This window comes from Pseudophryne corroboree, chromosome 4 (genome assembly GCF_028390025.1).
Source record: "Pseudophryne corroboree isolate aPseCor3 chromosome 4, aPseCor3.hap2, whole genome shotgun sequence".
Lineage (NCBI taxonomy): Eukaryota > Metazoa > Chordata > Amphibia > Anura > Myobatrachidae > Pseudophryne > Pseudophryne corroboree.
The window spans coordinates 112870284-112882720 of record NC_086447.1 but is presented as its reverse complement, the minus strand read 5'-3'; positions in this window follow the sequence as shown (position 1 = coordinate 112882720).

Sequence of the window (12437 nt, the reverse complement as noted above, 5' to 3'; positions counted from 1 at the left end):
CGTGACACTGCAGTGCCACTCCTAAATGGGCCCGGTGTTTGTGTCGGCCACTAGGGTCGCTTATCTTACTCACACAGTCAGCTACCTCATTGCGCCTCTTTTTTTCTTTGCGTCATGTGCTGTTTGGGGAGGGTTTTTTGGAAGGGACATCCTGCGTGACACTGCAGTGCCACTCCTAAATGGGCCCGGTGTTTGTGTCGGCCACTAGGGTCGCTTATCTTACTCACACAGTCAGCTACCTCATTGCGCCTCTTTTTTTCTTTGCGTCATGTGCTGTTTGGGGAGGGTTTTTTGGAAGGGACATCCTACGTGACACTGCAGTGCCACTCCTAAATGGGCCCGGTGTTTGTGTCGGCCACTAGGGTCGCTTATCTTACTCACACAGTCAGCTACCTCATTGCGCCTCTTTTTTTCTTTGCGTCATGTGCTGTTTGGGGAGGGTTTTTTGGAAGGGACATCCTGCGTGACACTGCAGTGCCACTCCTAGATGGGCCAGGTGTTTGTGTCGGCCACTAGGGTCGCTTAGCTTAGTCATCCAGCAACCTCGGTGCAAATTTTAGGACTAAAAATAATATTGTGAGGTGTGAGGTATTCAGAATAGACTGAAAATGAGTGGAAATTATGGTTTTTGAGGTTAATAATAATATGGGATCAAAATGACCCCCAAATTCTATGATTTAAGCTGTTTTTTAGGGTTTTTTGAAAAAAACACCCGAATCCAAAACACACCCGAATCCGACAAAAAAAATTCGGTGAGGTTTTGCCAAAACGCGGTCGAACCCAAAACACGGCCGCGGAACCGAACCCAAAACCAAAACACAAAACCCGAAAAATTTCAGGCGCTCATCTCTAGTAAATTCTCGAGATGACACTTTGAAGAAAAAACACCATCTCGGTCAAAATCGGGACCTTAGTGTAAATATACCCCCTTGTCTCTATTTTTTAACCCCATTTTCATATTATGGTATGTGAACCAGCTCTCCCTATAGTGAAAGCCCAGCTGGAGTTCTATCTTCTTATCCTTCCCCCCGTGAGCTGGATTGCCTTACTTCCTCTTGGCAAAGATTTGTTTTTGCACAGCTGCGCAGCAAGTTTCGAACCCGACAGTATAGTGGGAGCAAAAGCACCTTATACCGTAGCTTGCGATGTCCAGTCTGAACCAGAATACATATGTGTGACCGGCAGTTGGGATGCCGATAGCATACCTCCCAAATTCTGAATATGACAAGGAGGGACATCCCGCAATTTGTGGGCGTGACTTAGTGGATGGGGGCATGGCCTTGTTGGTAGGGGTGCGTGGCCATGTGGGAGGAGCCTCAATCACAGACCACGCCCCCATTTACGTCAGTATGGGGGCATGAACTCACTGAGCTGCTGGCCAAGCCCCCTGTCCCTGTCTGTCGGGGAATAGATGCTGTGCGCATGCGCACAGCATCTATTCACCGCTGCTCTGCTCAGAGCAGCGAGTGACAGGGGGGAGATCTCCCAACTGTTCCCCCACCTGCGGGGCACTGCAACCCGCTGGTGGGACAGCGGGACAGACCGTGAAAAACGGGACTGTCTCGCCAGAATCGGGACAGTAGGGAGGTATGCGATAGCAGCATTCCGATGGTGAGAATCCTGACAGGGGTTTGGTAAGTATATTTACCTTCTCACCCTACCAATTTAACCCTTACTCTCCCTTCCCTCAGCCTAACCCTTCTCACACCCTTTTCACATTATTTCAGTATCACCTGAATGTATTAAAGGGCATTTGGAGCAGATTTCATGAAAAACTGCTCCAAACCCTCTTTTCACTTTTTTTTTTGGCCAAATTTACGGAAAAAAAAATGTGAAAAAATACCGCAGTGTGCCCTGTGATAATCTAGCCAGCTCAGGCTGGCAAGTTCACAGGGCAGCACTGTGATGTGCACCCTTTTGCCCAGCTTTCTCTGCCCCTGGCAGAGAAAGCTGAGCGGGGACCCGGCAGAGTGATCAGCTATGTGTGTCCGATGTAATAAACTAAAAAAGTAAAAAAAAAACCCATACTCACCTGTCCAGGGAGCCGTTGTCTGCTGCCGGCCCCGGGTCCCCCATATGCTGCGCTGCGACCCGGTGCAGTAAAGTGACGCTGTAAAATGGCAGCGCACTTTACAGCACCGGGGGTCACAGGGCAGGAGAAGGACCCGGCGCCCGGCAGCCTCCTGAAGCAGCGCGGACCGGCTCCCTGGACAGGTGAGTATATTGATCTTATGGGATGGGGTCCGTGGCGTGCGGGGGTAGTCGCGACTGGGGGGGGTGTCTACTGGGCGGCAGCCGTAGCGGCGGGGGCGGCGCATGATGCTGCGAAGAGGCATTGCAGGGACAGAGCTTGACAGCAAGCTCTGTTCCTGCATGCGATAATGGATACATCCCTGCGATGTAATCAATTATCGCAGTGCGAGTTTGGGCGATTTCATCACCTGTCATCCACATTCTGGATGCGGATGGTGATAAATAGGCCCCTAAGAAAGAAATTCTGAGAACAATTGCTAAATAGGCCCCTTAGTAATGCTACTTATCATTACTGAGTGCTCAGACACAGCTTCCTGCTTAGGATTCCACTTAGTATGCAGTGCATGTCTGTGAGCTGCTGCAGCATGGCAATGTGGAGGAAGGGGAGAAGCGCAGCCAAACATCACATTAGATTGAGGATAATGGGAAAGAGAAACGGAAGATAGGATTCAGTTTTGTGCTAGAGCACATGTCCTGTCACACATACAGTTTCCTCTGTTCCCTGTTTCATAACTAATTGTCACTGAGTGTACGTCTACTAGATTAACAATCACAAAGCAATAGACAATAATTTCTTATGATGTTGCCTTACCTGCAGTAATAAATATAGCATTCCTACTTTATTTATATGTTGCTAAACTGTTAATGTGGCACATTTAAATGGGAAGAAGTTAAATAGCAGAACACTGACGCTAAAGGTTCCATTCTAGCTCAGTGTACGAGGATAACTAGGGGACTGCGCTGCAGCCAGCATCTGTTGGGGTTCAGTAGGAAAAGCCAGCGCACGGGATCCCGACGTTTGAAAAGGAGATTTATGGTAAGAACTTACCGTTGTTAAATCTCTTTCTGCGAGGTACACTGGGTTCCACAGGGATAACATCGGGGTATAGAGTAGGATCTTGATCCGAGGCACCAACAGGCTAAAGCTTTGACTGTTCCCAAGATGCTCAGCGCCGCCTCCTCTATAACCCCGCCTCCGTGCACAGGAGCTCAGTTTCGTTAACCAGTCCAATGCAGTATCAGGCAAAAGAGACGACAACAGTTAGTAGCCACATACACCACATTCTCACGACAGGAGAAGGTACTGTATCAGCGGCTAATGCCATACAAACCCAAAGAAGCTAAGTGCGTCAGGGTGGGCGCCCTGTGAAACCCAGTGTACCTCGGAGAAAGAGATTTAACAACGGTAAGTTCTTACCATAAATCTCCTTTTCACTGGGTTCCACAGGGATAACATCGGGGATGTCCTAAAGCAGTTCCTCATGGGAGGGGATGCACTGTAGCGGGCATAAGAACCCGGCGTCCAAAGGAATCATCCTGGGAGGCGGAAGTATCGTAGGCATAGAACCTTATGAACGTGTTCACTGAGGACTACGTAGCTGCCTTGCACAATTGTTCAAGGGTCGCACCACGGTGGGCCGCCCAAAAAGGTCCAACAGACCGAGTAGCATGGGCTTTGATGGAGCTAGCAGGCCAGCCTGTACATAAGCATGTGCAATCACCATTCTAATCCATCTGGCCAGGGTCTGCTTATTCGCAGGCCAGCCACGTTTGTGAAAACTAAAAAGGACAAAGAGAGAATCAGACTTCCGTATGGAAGCTGTCCTCTTTACATAGATACAGAGGTAAAATGTGACAGAAAAAAAGACAAAGGGGGTCATTCCGACCCGATCACACGCTGCAGTTTATTGCAGCGCATCGACCAGGTTGGAACTGCGCAATTGCCAGCGCCGCAGTGCGCCGGTGCATGCCAGCCATCGTTGTCTAGCGATCACCTCTGAGGCAGATCGCTAGGCAACGACGGCTGGGTGGGAGGAAGCTGGTTAGGGGGCGCAGTCTGGCCAACGCAGGTGTGGCCGGACCGTTGGGGGGGGCGGGCCGTGGCGGATGCGTGATGTCGCACACAGCCACTGCGACCCGGGACAGCGAAGAGGTTCTCCCGGCCAGCCGCAGGAGCTGCGCTGGCCGGAAGTAACTCCTGAGATGCAAAAGCATCGCCGCTGTGCGATGCTTTTGCATTTCTGCAGGGGAAGGGGGGGGGGGGCGGCACGGCACTGACATGCGGGGAGGACTAGCCCTGTGCTGGGCGTCCCCCCACATGTCTGAGTTGAGTGCCTGATCGTAGTTGTGCTAAATTTAGCACAGCTAGATCAACTCGGAATGACCCCCTAAATACGTATATCCTGTGAAATACCTATATTATCTAATAACCCTGACGCACTGAGCCCCTCAGGTTACAGAATATAGGGATAGCAGTAGGAGTGAGATACATGGAGTAGAGATCACGCAGCAGCTATATGCACACACACACACAGTCACATGTACAATGCAGGAATTATGACAAACAATATAACTGCACTGGACTAGCAGCAATACTATCACTGAGTAAAGCTACAGTATGTATAAACACAGATATATCAATCAATGCACAGTAAAAACTGGATGAATATCACAGGGTACTTGTACTAAATAACCCTGAAGTATGCACTTGTTCTTAGCTAACACTGTCTAAACCACATGTAGAATACTTAAGTGTCGTGTAAATGCACAGCGTTGATGATGCAGGCGGCTTTACAGAGAAGGCATCACCCAGCAGTCCCAGAATCAGCTCAGCTATATGTAATGGCGCCCAAACGTTGACAGGGGGTGAGGGAGACAGAGAGATACAGCTCCAGGGCGGGAACATTTACTCTAAATGGCCCCATGGGGCAGGGGGAGGGGCTACAGGTCAGAGCCTTATCCCATTCTTAAACTTCACCAACGGGTACTGCGGGCATTATAGCCTAATCTGACCTGTGCCCTTGCCCTGGTGGTCTAGTGGGGTCCCTGTACTGCCACAGTGTCCACGCCAGCACGTACGGCCCGCCTCCTAATGGCCGCAGCGGATTGCGATTTCCAGTGGGTCCCGCCTGGGGGACCCTCTTACCTCCTCCCTGAGTGCGGCCACGCGATCCTGGAGAACTTCGGTTAGTGTGTGTGTGCCCTGTGAAGAACCGGAGACTCCGCTGTAAGTACCCGGCAACCAGGGACGTGGGAGTATACAGCGCCGCTGGGGGAGGTGATGGAGCTGCCTTGAAGTCTTCTATCTTCTTTAAAATAGCTCTTCTTAGGGCTGCTGGAGCAGCCCTGCCTGTTAGCTGCCTGCGCTGCAGGCACCAACTTACAAACTGAGCTCCTGTGCACGGAGGCAGCGTTATAGAGGAGGTGGCGCTGAGCATCTTGGGAACAGTCAAAGCTTTTAGCCTGTTGGTGCCTTGGGTCAAGATCCTACTCTACAGTACACCCCAATGTTATTCCCTGTGGAATACAGTGTACCCCACTGCAGAAATAGCGATAGGAATCTGAGTGAGATACACGGAGTAGAAATCACGCAGCAGCTGTATGCACGCACACACACACACACACACACACACACGCACGCACGCACACACACACACACACTCACGTACAATGCAGAAATTATGACAAGCAATAAAACTGCACTGGACTAGCAATACTAAGTAATACTAAGTACAGCTATACAGAGTAATAGCTATAACAATGCACAGTAAAGACTGGATGTATATCACAGGGTACTTGTACTACACAACCCTGAAGTAATGCACCGTTTCTTAACTAACACTGTCAACAGACATGTAGAATACTTAAATGTCCTGTAAAATGCCTAGCGCTGATAATGCAGGCGGCTTTACAGAGGAGGCTGTGCTTTGTCTTTGCACTTCTGCGGGGGAGGGGGGGCTTTACTGACATGCAGGGCGGACTAGCCCTGTGCTGGGCGTCCCCCCGCATGTCAGTGTGAATGTTCGTAGCTGTGCTAAATTTAGCACAGCTACGATCAACTTGGAATGACCCCCTGCAGCAGCCTCTGTACTATGTACACACTGGGACAGGACTCAGGAGGACTCGTGTGTGTCTCTCTCTAGATCCAAATGCTATGATTAGATAACAGGTTACACAGGACTAGAGATGTGCACCGGACATTTTTCGGGTTTTATGTTTGTTTTGGATTCGGATCCGCGGTCGTGTTTTGGATTCGGACGCGTTTTGGCAAAACCTCCCTTAAGATTTTTTGTCGGATTCGGGTGCGTTTTGGATTCGGGTGTTTTTTTTAAGAAACCCTCAAAAACAGCTTAAATCATAGAATTTGGGTGTAATTTTGATCCTATAGTATTATTAACCTCAATAACCATAATTTCCATTCATTTCCAGTCTATTCTGAACACCTCACATCTCACAATATTATTTTTAGTATTAAAATTTGCACTGAGGTCGCTGGATGACTAAGCTAAGCGACCCAAGTGGCCGACACAAACACCTGGCCCATCTAGGAGTGGCACTGCAGTGTCAGACAGGAAGGCACTTAAAAAATAGTCCCCAAACAGCACATGATGCAAAGAAAAAAAGAGGTGCACCAAGGTCGCTGGATGGCGGTCACTGGATGGCTAAGCTAAGCTACACAAACACCTCAATATCACAGGAATTATTCGTTCTAATCAATGGTATTATTGGTCCAAATCACTGGAAGAAAATGACAAAATCACTGGAATTAAATGGCAGTAATATCGGGAATTATATCAAATGGCAGTACCACTGGACATATATGGAAGTGTCAGACATGATGGCACTTTAAAAAACCTTTTTTTTTTATATGACAGGGACAACCCCACTGTCCTAACAATTAGCAGGGCTGATTAAACAAACAGCCAGGGGGAAACTCCTGAATCCAGTTTCCAACCCTGTGTAATAATTTTTATTACCCAGGATATAATAATAATCACTAAGGCTCCCCTGTTGTGATGTAGATGAAATCCCCCCCCCCCCCAGTGGACCCCCACATGGGAGTCCTCCCGCATCACGCTGAGGACGCTAAGGGAGTAGAATCCAACCTCTGAACCCGTGCACCTGTAGAGGGTGCAGACTTTCTGCTCTTTCTATGGCCTAGCCTCGTGCAGAAGTAGGCCCTCCCGAATTTTCTCGATCTGGCAGCCCAAAGGGACTGCATCAGAGAAGCAGAGCTACGTCTTCTCACAGGTGGTGCTGCGGAAGGATTTGTATTCAGAGTGTCCCCAAGCGATGTCTCACCTGAGAAGGGGAGGTACCTCTTGGATTTGGCGTCTGCGTTCCATTGGCGGATCCAGAGACCTCTGCGAGCCACTACTGCCATGGAGGATGCTCTAGAATTCATCAGCCCAATGTCCCTCATGGCTTTCGCAATGAATTTAGCTGAATACTTTATGTGACCTAGAATCAAGACAACATCATCCCTATGGATTGTATCAAGGTCTTCTATTAAATTGTCTGACCATTTTAACATAGCCCTAGCTACCCGAGTGCATGCAATAGTGGGCCTAAGGGCGGCTCCAGTAGCCGTGTAAATGGATTTTAGAGTTGTCTCTATCTTGCGGTCAGTCGGCTCCGTTAACGAGGCCGAGCCTGGTACAGGTAATTACCCCTGATGGCCTGGACACCGAAATGTCCATTATGGGAGGAATCTCCTATCTCCTTCTATCCTCCTCAGGAAAGGGATATGTCTTAAGTACTTTATTGTGGATGTGAAAAACCTCTTCTGGGTTTAACCAGGATCTTTCAAATAGGGTATTCAACTCTTCCGAAACCAGGAATGTCACTAATGATTTTGCAGTTAGCATACAAGAATTTTCCTCTATTTGTATAGGTATTTCTAACACATCCCTAATAGCATTGATAAATTGCTGAATTTTATATTCCAATCTATCATAGTGCTCCCCTCTAACTTTTGTGTCGATCCCTGTGTTGGCATCGATGTCCGCGTTGGCCAGCAAGACCTGTGTATCACGAGCTGAGGGGGTCCTAGATGAAATGGACTGATCCATATCTAGAGCATTCTTCGTAGCTTTTTTCCAGCAACTTAATAGAATATGCCCTAATGAACTCTGAGGAATCTTATTTCCTAGGCTATCCAGCCATTCTGTCTCCATCCTAATGGGATGAAACCACTCAAGGCAATCCTGAGTACCTGGTACAGACTCCTCTGAGGAAGACACCTCTACAACCTCCAAAACATTTTGTTCTGACATGACACTGACCAGTGATACTGAGCACTGTTCAGGATACTAGAAGTGACACGGAGCAGCAAGATACAGCAATGGGCTACTGTACTGTACTACTATATACTGGTCAGTGTTCACCACAATGCAGCAATGAAAATAATGAGCACAGATATTGAGCACTGTTCAGGATAATAGAACTGACACTGTGCAGCGAGAACAGCACTGGACTACTGTACTGTACTACTATATACTGGTCAGTGGTCACCACAATGCAGCAATGATAATAATGAGCACAGATATTGAGCACTGTTCAGGATAATAGAACTGACACTGGGCAGCGAGAACAGCACTGGACTACTGTACTGTACTACTGTATACTGGTCACCACAATGCAGCAATGATAATAATGAGCACAGATATTGAGCACAGTTCAGGATAACAGAACTGACACGGAGCAGCAAAATACAGCAATGGACTACTGTACTGTACTACTATATACTGGTCACCACAATGCAGCACTGATACTGAGCACAGATATTGAGCTGATATTTAGCTGATATTGGGCTATTCAGGCAGAGAACGTAGCCACGGCCTCTCGCTATCTCGACAATGCACGAGTGAAAATGGCGGCGACGCGCGGCTCTCTATATGGAATCCGAATCTCGCGAGAATCCGACAGCGGGATGATGACGTTTTCCTCCGTTCAGGTATTGCGTGTAAGGCGGGAAGAACCGAGGCTGCCTCGGACCCGTGTAAACCACATGAAGTTCGGATCTCGACGAACCGAACCCGCACATCTCTACACAGGACCCAGACACCCAGGCAGGAAGGTGAAGCTGGAATCCCTGGGTCACTTACAGCTCTGTCCCCCCTCCTATCTCTCCTCTGGTCAGGAAGCTCCGTCGGAAGCTCATGAAACCTGATACTCCTGTATCTCTGCCTGCACTGTATAAAATTCAGCTCACATTTAGGCTTCCTGGTTCTGCTGCTTCACAATAGGGAGAGCTATTGCTGTCAGTGTGCTACCACTGGGGGGGCCCCTGACTGAGGTGAGCTGGAGTACATTATCCCCTGCGCCCTTAGGCAAACGCAGGGAGGGGGGGGGGGGTTCCAGTTGCCTGGAAACCCCCTCCTTTTGGTCAGCGACTCAGAATATGACAACTATAGCAATAGAATATACTGTAATACGATTACTAGAGCTGCTACCACAACATGCAGTTTAAGGGACAGAGCAGAGCTGCTGCACATGCCCAGTGGTAGCAGCTACTTCTTCCCAGTTTGCTGTGTGTGTGGATCTGAACCCTCAATCACTGCATAGGACCAGAGAATAGCTACCAGGAAGAAGAGACAGGTCATGAGGTGGGAGAATGTGTGCTTAGAAAGTGCAGTTCTGTCTCCTACTGGTACTCTAATATTTGTGTATTTATTCATTATGCGATGTTTAACCTTTTCCTGACTACTTATTTTATTTATATTTGTTTAATATAATTGATATAGCCTACACGATAGACAATCATCTATAGGGGTCGGGGAACCTCCGGCCGGCAGGCCGTATATGGCCCGCAAAGCCATTTGTTCCGGCCCACCCGCTTGTATCAGCGAGACACGCCGCCGCTCAGTCCAGTGGTGGCGTGTCTCAGCTGTCAGGACAGGGAGCAGAGCGCAGCTACATGTCCGGCAACAGCGGCGGGTAGGATTTCCAACCAGCCGCCGGTTCGTGAGCCAATCAGAGCTCACGGACCGGCAGCTAATCAGGAGCCGCCGCTGCCGGTCCGCGAGCTCTGATTGGCTCACGAACTGGCGGCTGGTTTGAGATCCTACATGCTGCCGCCGCCCGACATAGCCACACTCTCCTCCCTGCCCTGACCCCCTGACAGCTGAGACACGCCGCCGGACGGAGCAGCAGCAGTGGTGAGCAGCACACTGGGGTGGGAGGGGCACTGTGTGGGCATTTGTGTGTCACAACTGAGGGCTGGTGCTGACCAGGGGGAAGCCTCAGTTGTAGGGGCTGAGGTATATGTGTACCTGGGAGGCAGTACAGGGTTCTTGGACATACAGGGTACCTTTAGAACAAATGCCCAAAGGCGTGACCAAGACAACGAAGGAAAGTTCAAAGGTTTTATTAAACACAGTTCAGAGGAATACTGATGACTTGGTACTGGTAATAGGAAACAGTTCAGAGGAATACCGATGATAGAAAACCGATGGAGACTTGGGATCGATGGCGGAACACCGATGGAGACTTGGGATCGATGGCGGAACACCGATGGAGACTTGGGATTGATGGCGGAACACCGATGGAGACTTGGGATCGATAGCGGAACACCGATGGAGACTTGGGATCGATGGCGGAACACCGATGGTCACTGGAGATCGATGGTGGAACACCAATGGTGACTTGGGATCAATGGCGGAACACCGACGATGACTTGGGATCGATGGCGGAACACCGATGGTCACTGGAGATCGATGGTGGAACACCGATGGTTACTGGCAGGGCAGAGCACTGCTGAAAGCTGGTGTCGGTAACTGCCAGTCACAGGATGCAATGATGAGACACTGCAGAGTCAGGCTGTACTGCAGAGAAAGTCCATGGGAGGACTGCACACTGGGATCACTGAAGACAATTGAAGCACTGACATCTTTCCACCCCAGGAACAAGATATTTATACCAGCTGGGAAACAGGGATTGGCTGGCTGATTAACCAGAGACCAGAGTGCAGCTGCTGGGTAATCAGGCTGAGAGCAGAGTGCAGCTGATAGGCTGAAAGGTATCATGTGATTAGGAAAACATGGCTGCGCCCATGTTAGCTTTTGGAGGGAAAGATTGTTTGTAACTTGCATGTGAAACTTAACCCTGATGCTGCCAGAATCACAGTAAGGAGATTAGAGACAATGAGATGCAGCGTCCTGCACACAGACAGTGCAGATGGAATCCAGGCTTGGAACACTGGGACAGTCTCAGGAGACATCTGGAAGGTAAATACTGATAAGGAATTACCTGGATCGTGACAGCACCCCCTCCTTTAGGAGTGGCCCCAGGACACTTCTTATAAATTCTTTACCTGAACAAATGGAAGAATCTAGATTGAATCCTGATGAACTTGAACTGGCTGGAACCAGAGGAGACTGTACTGGACCTATGGACGAGACCAGATTGAGTCCAGACAAACTTGAACCGGCTGAGACCGGCGGATAGGACAGGATTGAGTTTGTAGACCGTTGAATCAGCTGGAACTGAAAGAGTCAGAATCCGGTTAGAACCGGAATGAGTGGTATCTGAGTGTTCAGTTAGACCATCCAGGACCTGGTCCATGCTGGATGCCAACAGGGTGGTGCTCTCTGAAGATGGCAAACAGGAGTTCATAACTGCATCTGTAGCACAAAAATTTCCATCTGGGAACTTGGCTCTGGATACTTCCCTTGTGGCTGAAATTCTGGTGACCCCCTCCTGGGGATGATGAATCAGACACCTCTCTCAGGGTTGTTTTCTCCAGCACCCCTCCTGGGGTTGACAGATCAGAAACTCCTTTTTGAGAAGACTCATATGCCCCTACTAGAGCTTGAACATTGGATACCCCTTCTTGGGCTGTAGACACAGACGCCCCTTCCTGGGCTGTAGACACAGACGCCCCTTCCTGGGCTGTAGACACAGACGCCCATTCCTGGGCTGTAGACACAGACGCCCATTCCTGGGCTGTAGACACAGACGCCCATTCCTGGGCTGTAGACACAGACGCCCATTCCTGGGCTGTAGACACAGACGCCCATTCCTGGGCTGTAGACACAGACGCCCCTTCTTGGGCTGTAGACACAGACGCCCCTTCTTGGGCTGTAGACACAGATGCCCCTTCTTGGGCTGTAGACACAGACGCCCCTTCTTGGGCTGAGGAAAGTTCGGACACTAGGATCTGGTACTGTACCAGATATTTACCGACTGTTTGTGTCCCCTGACGTAGCCGGAGGATATCAGAGGAGGCTGAGGTCACACGACCTGGTTCATCAAAGATGCACCTGAAGGTTGCCACGAAGTCTGCATATGAAGAGAGCAGGGCATCAGACTTCTCCCATAGAGGTGATGCCCAATCGAGGGCGGAGCCACTGAGGAGGGAGATGATGTAAGCAACCTTGGTGCGGTCAGTTGGGAAACTGCCA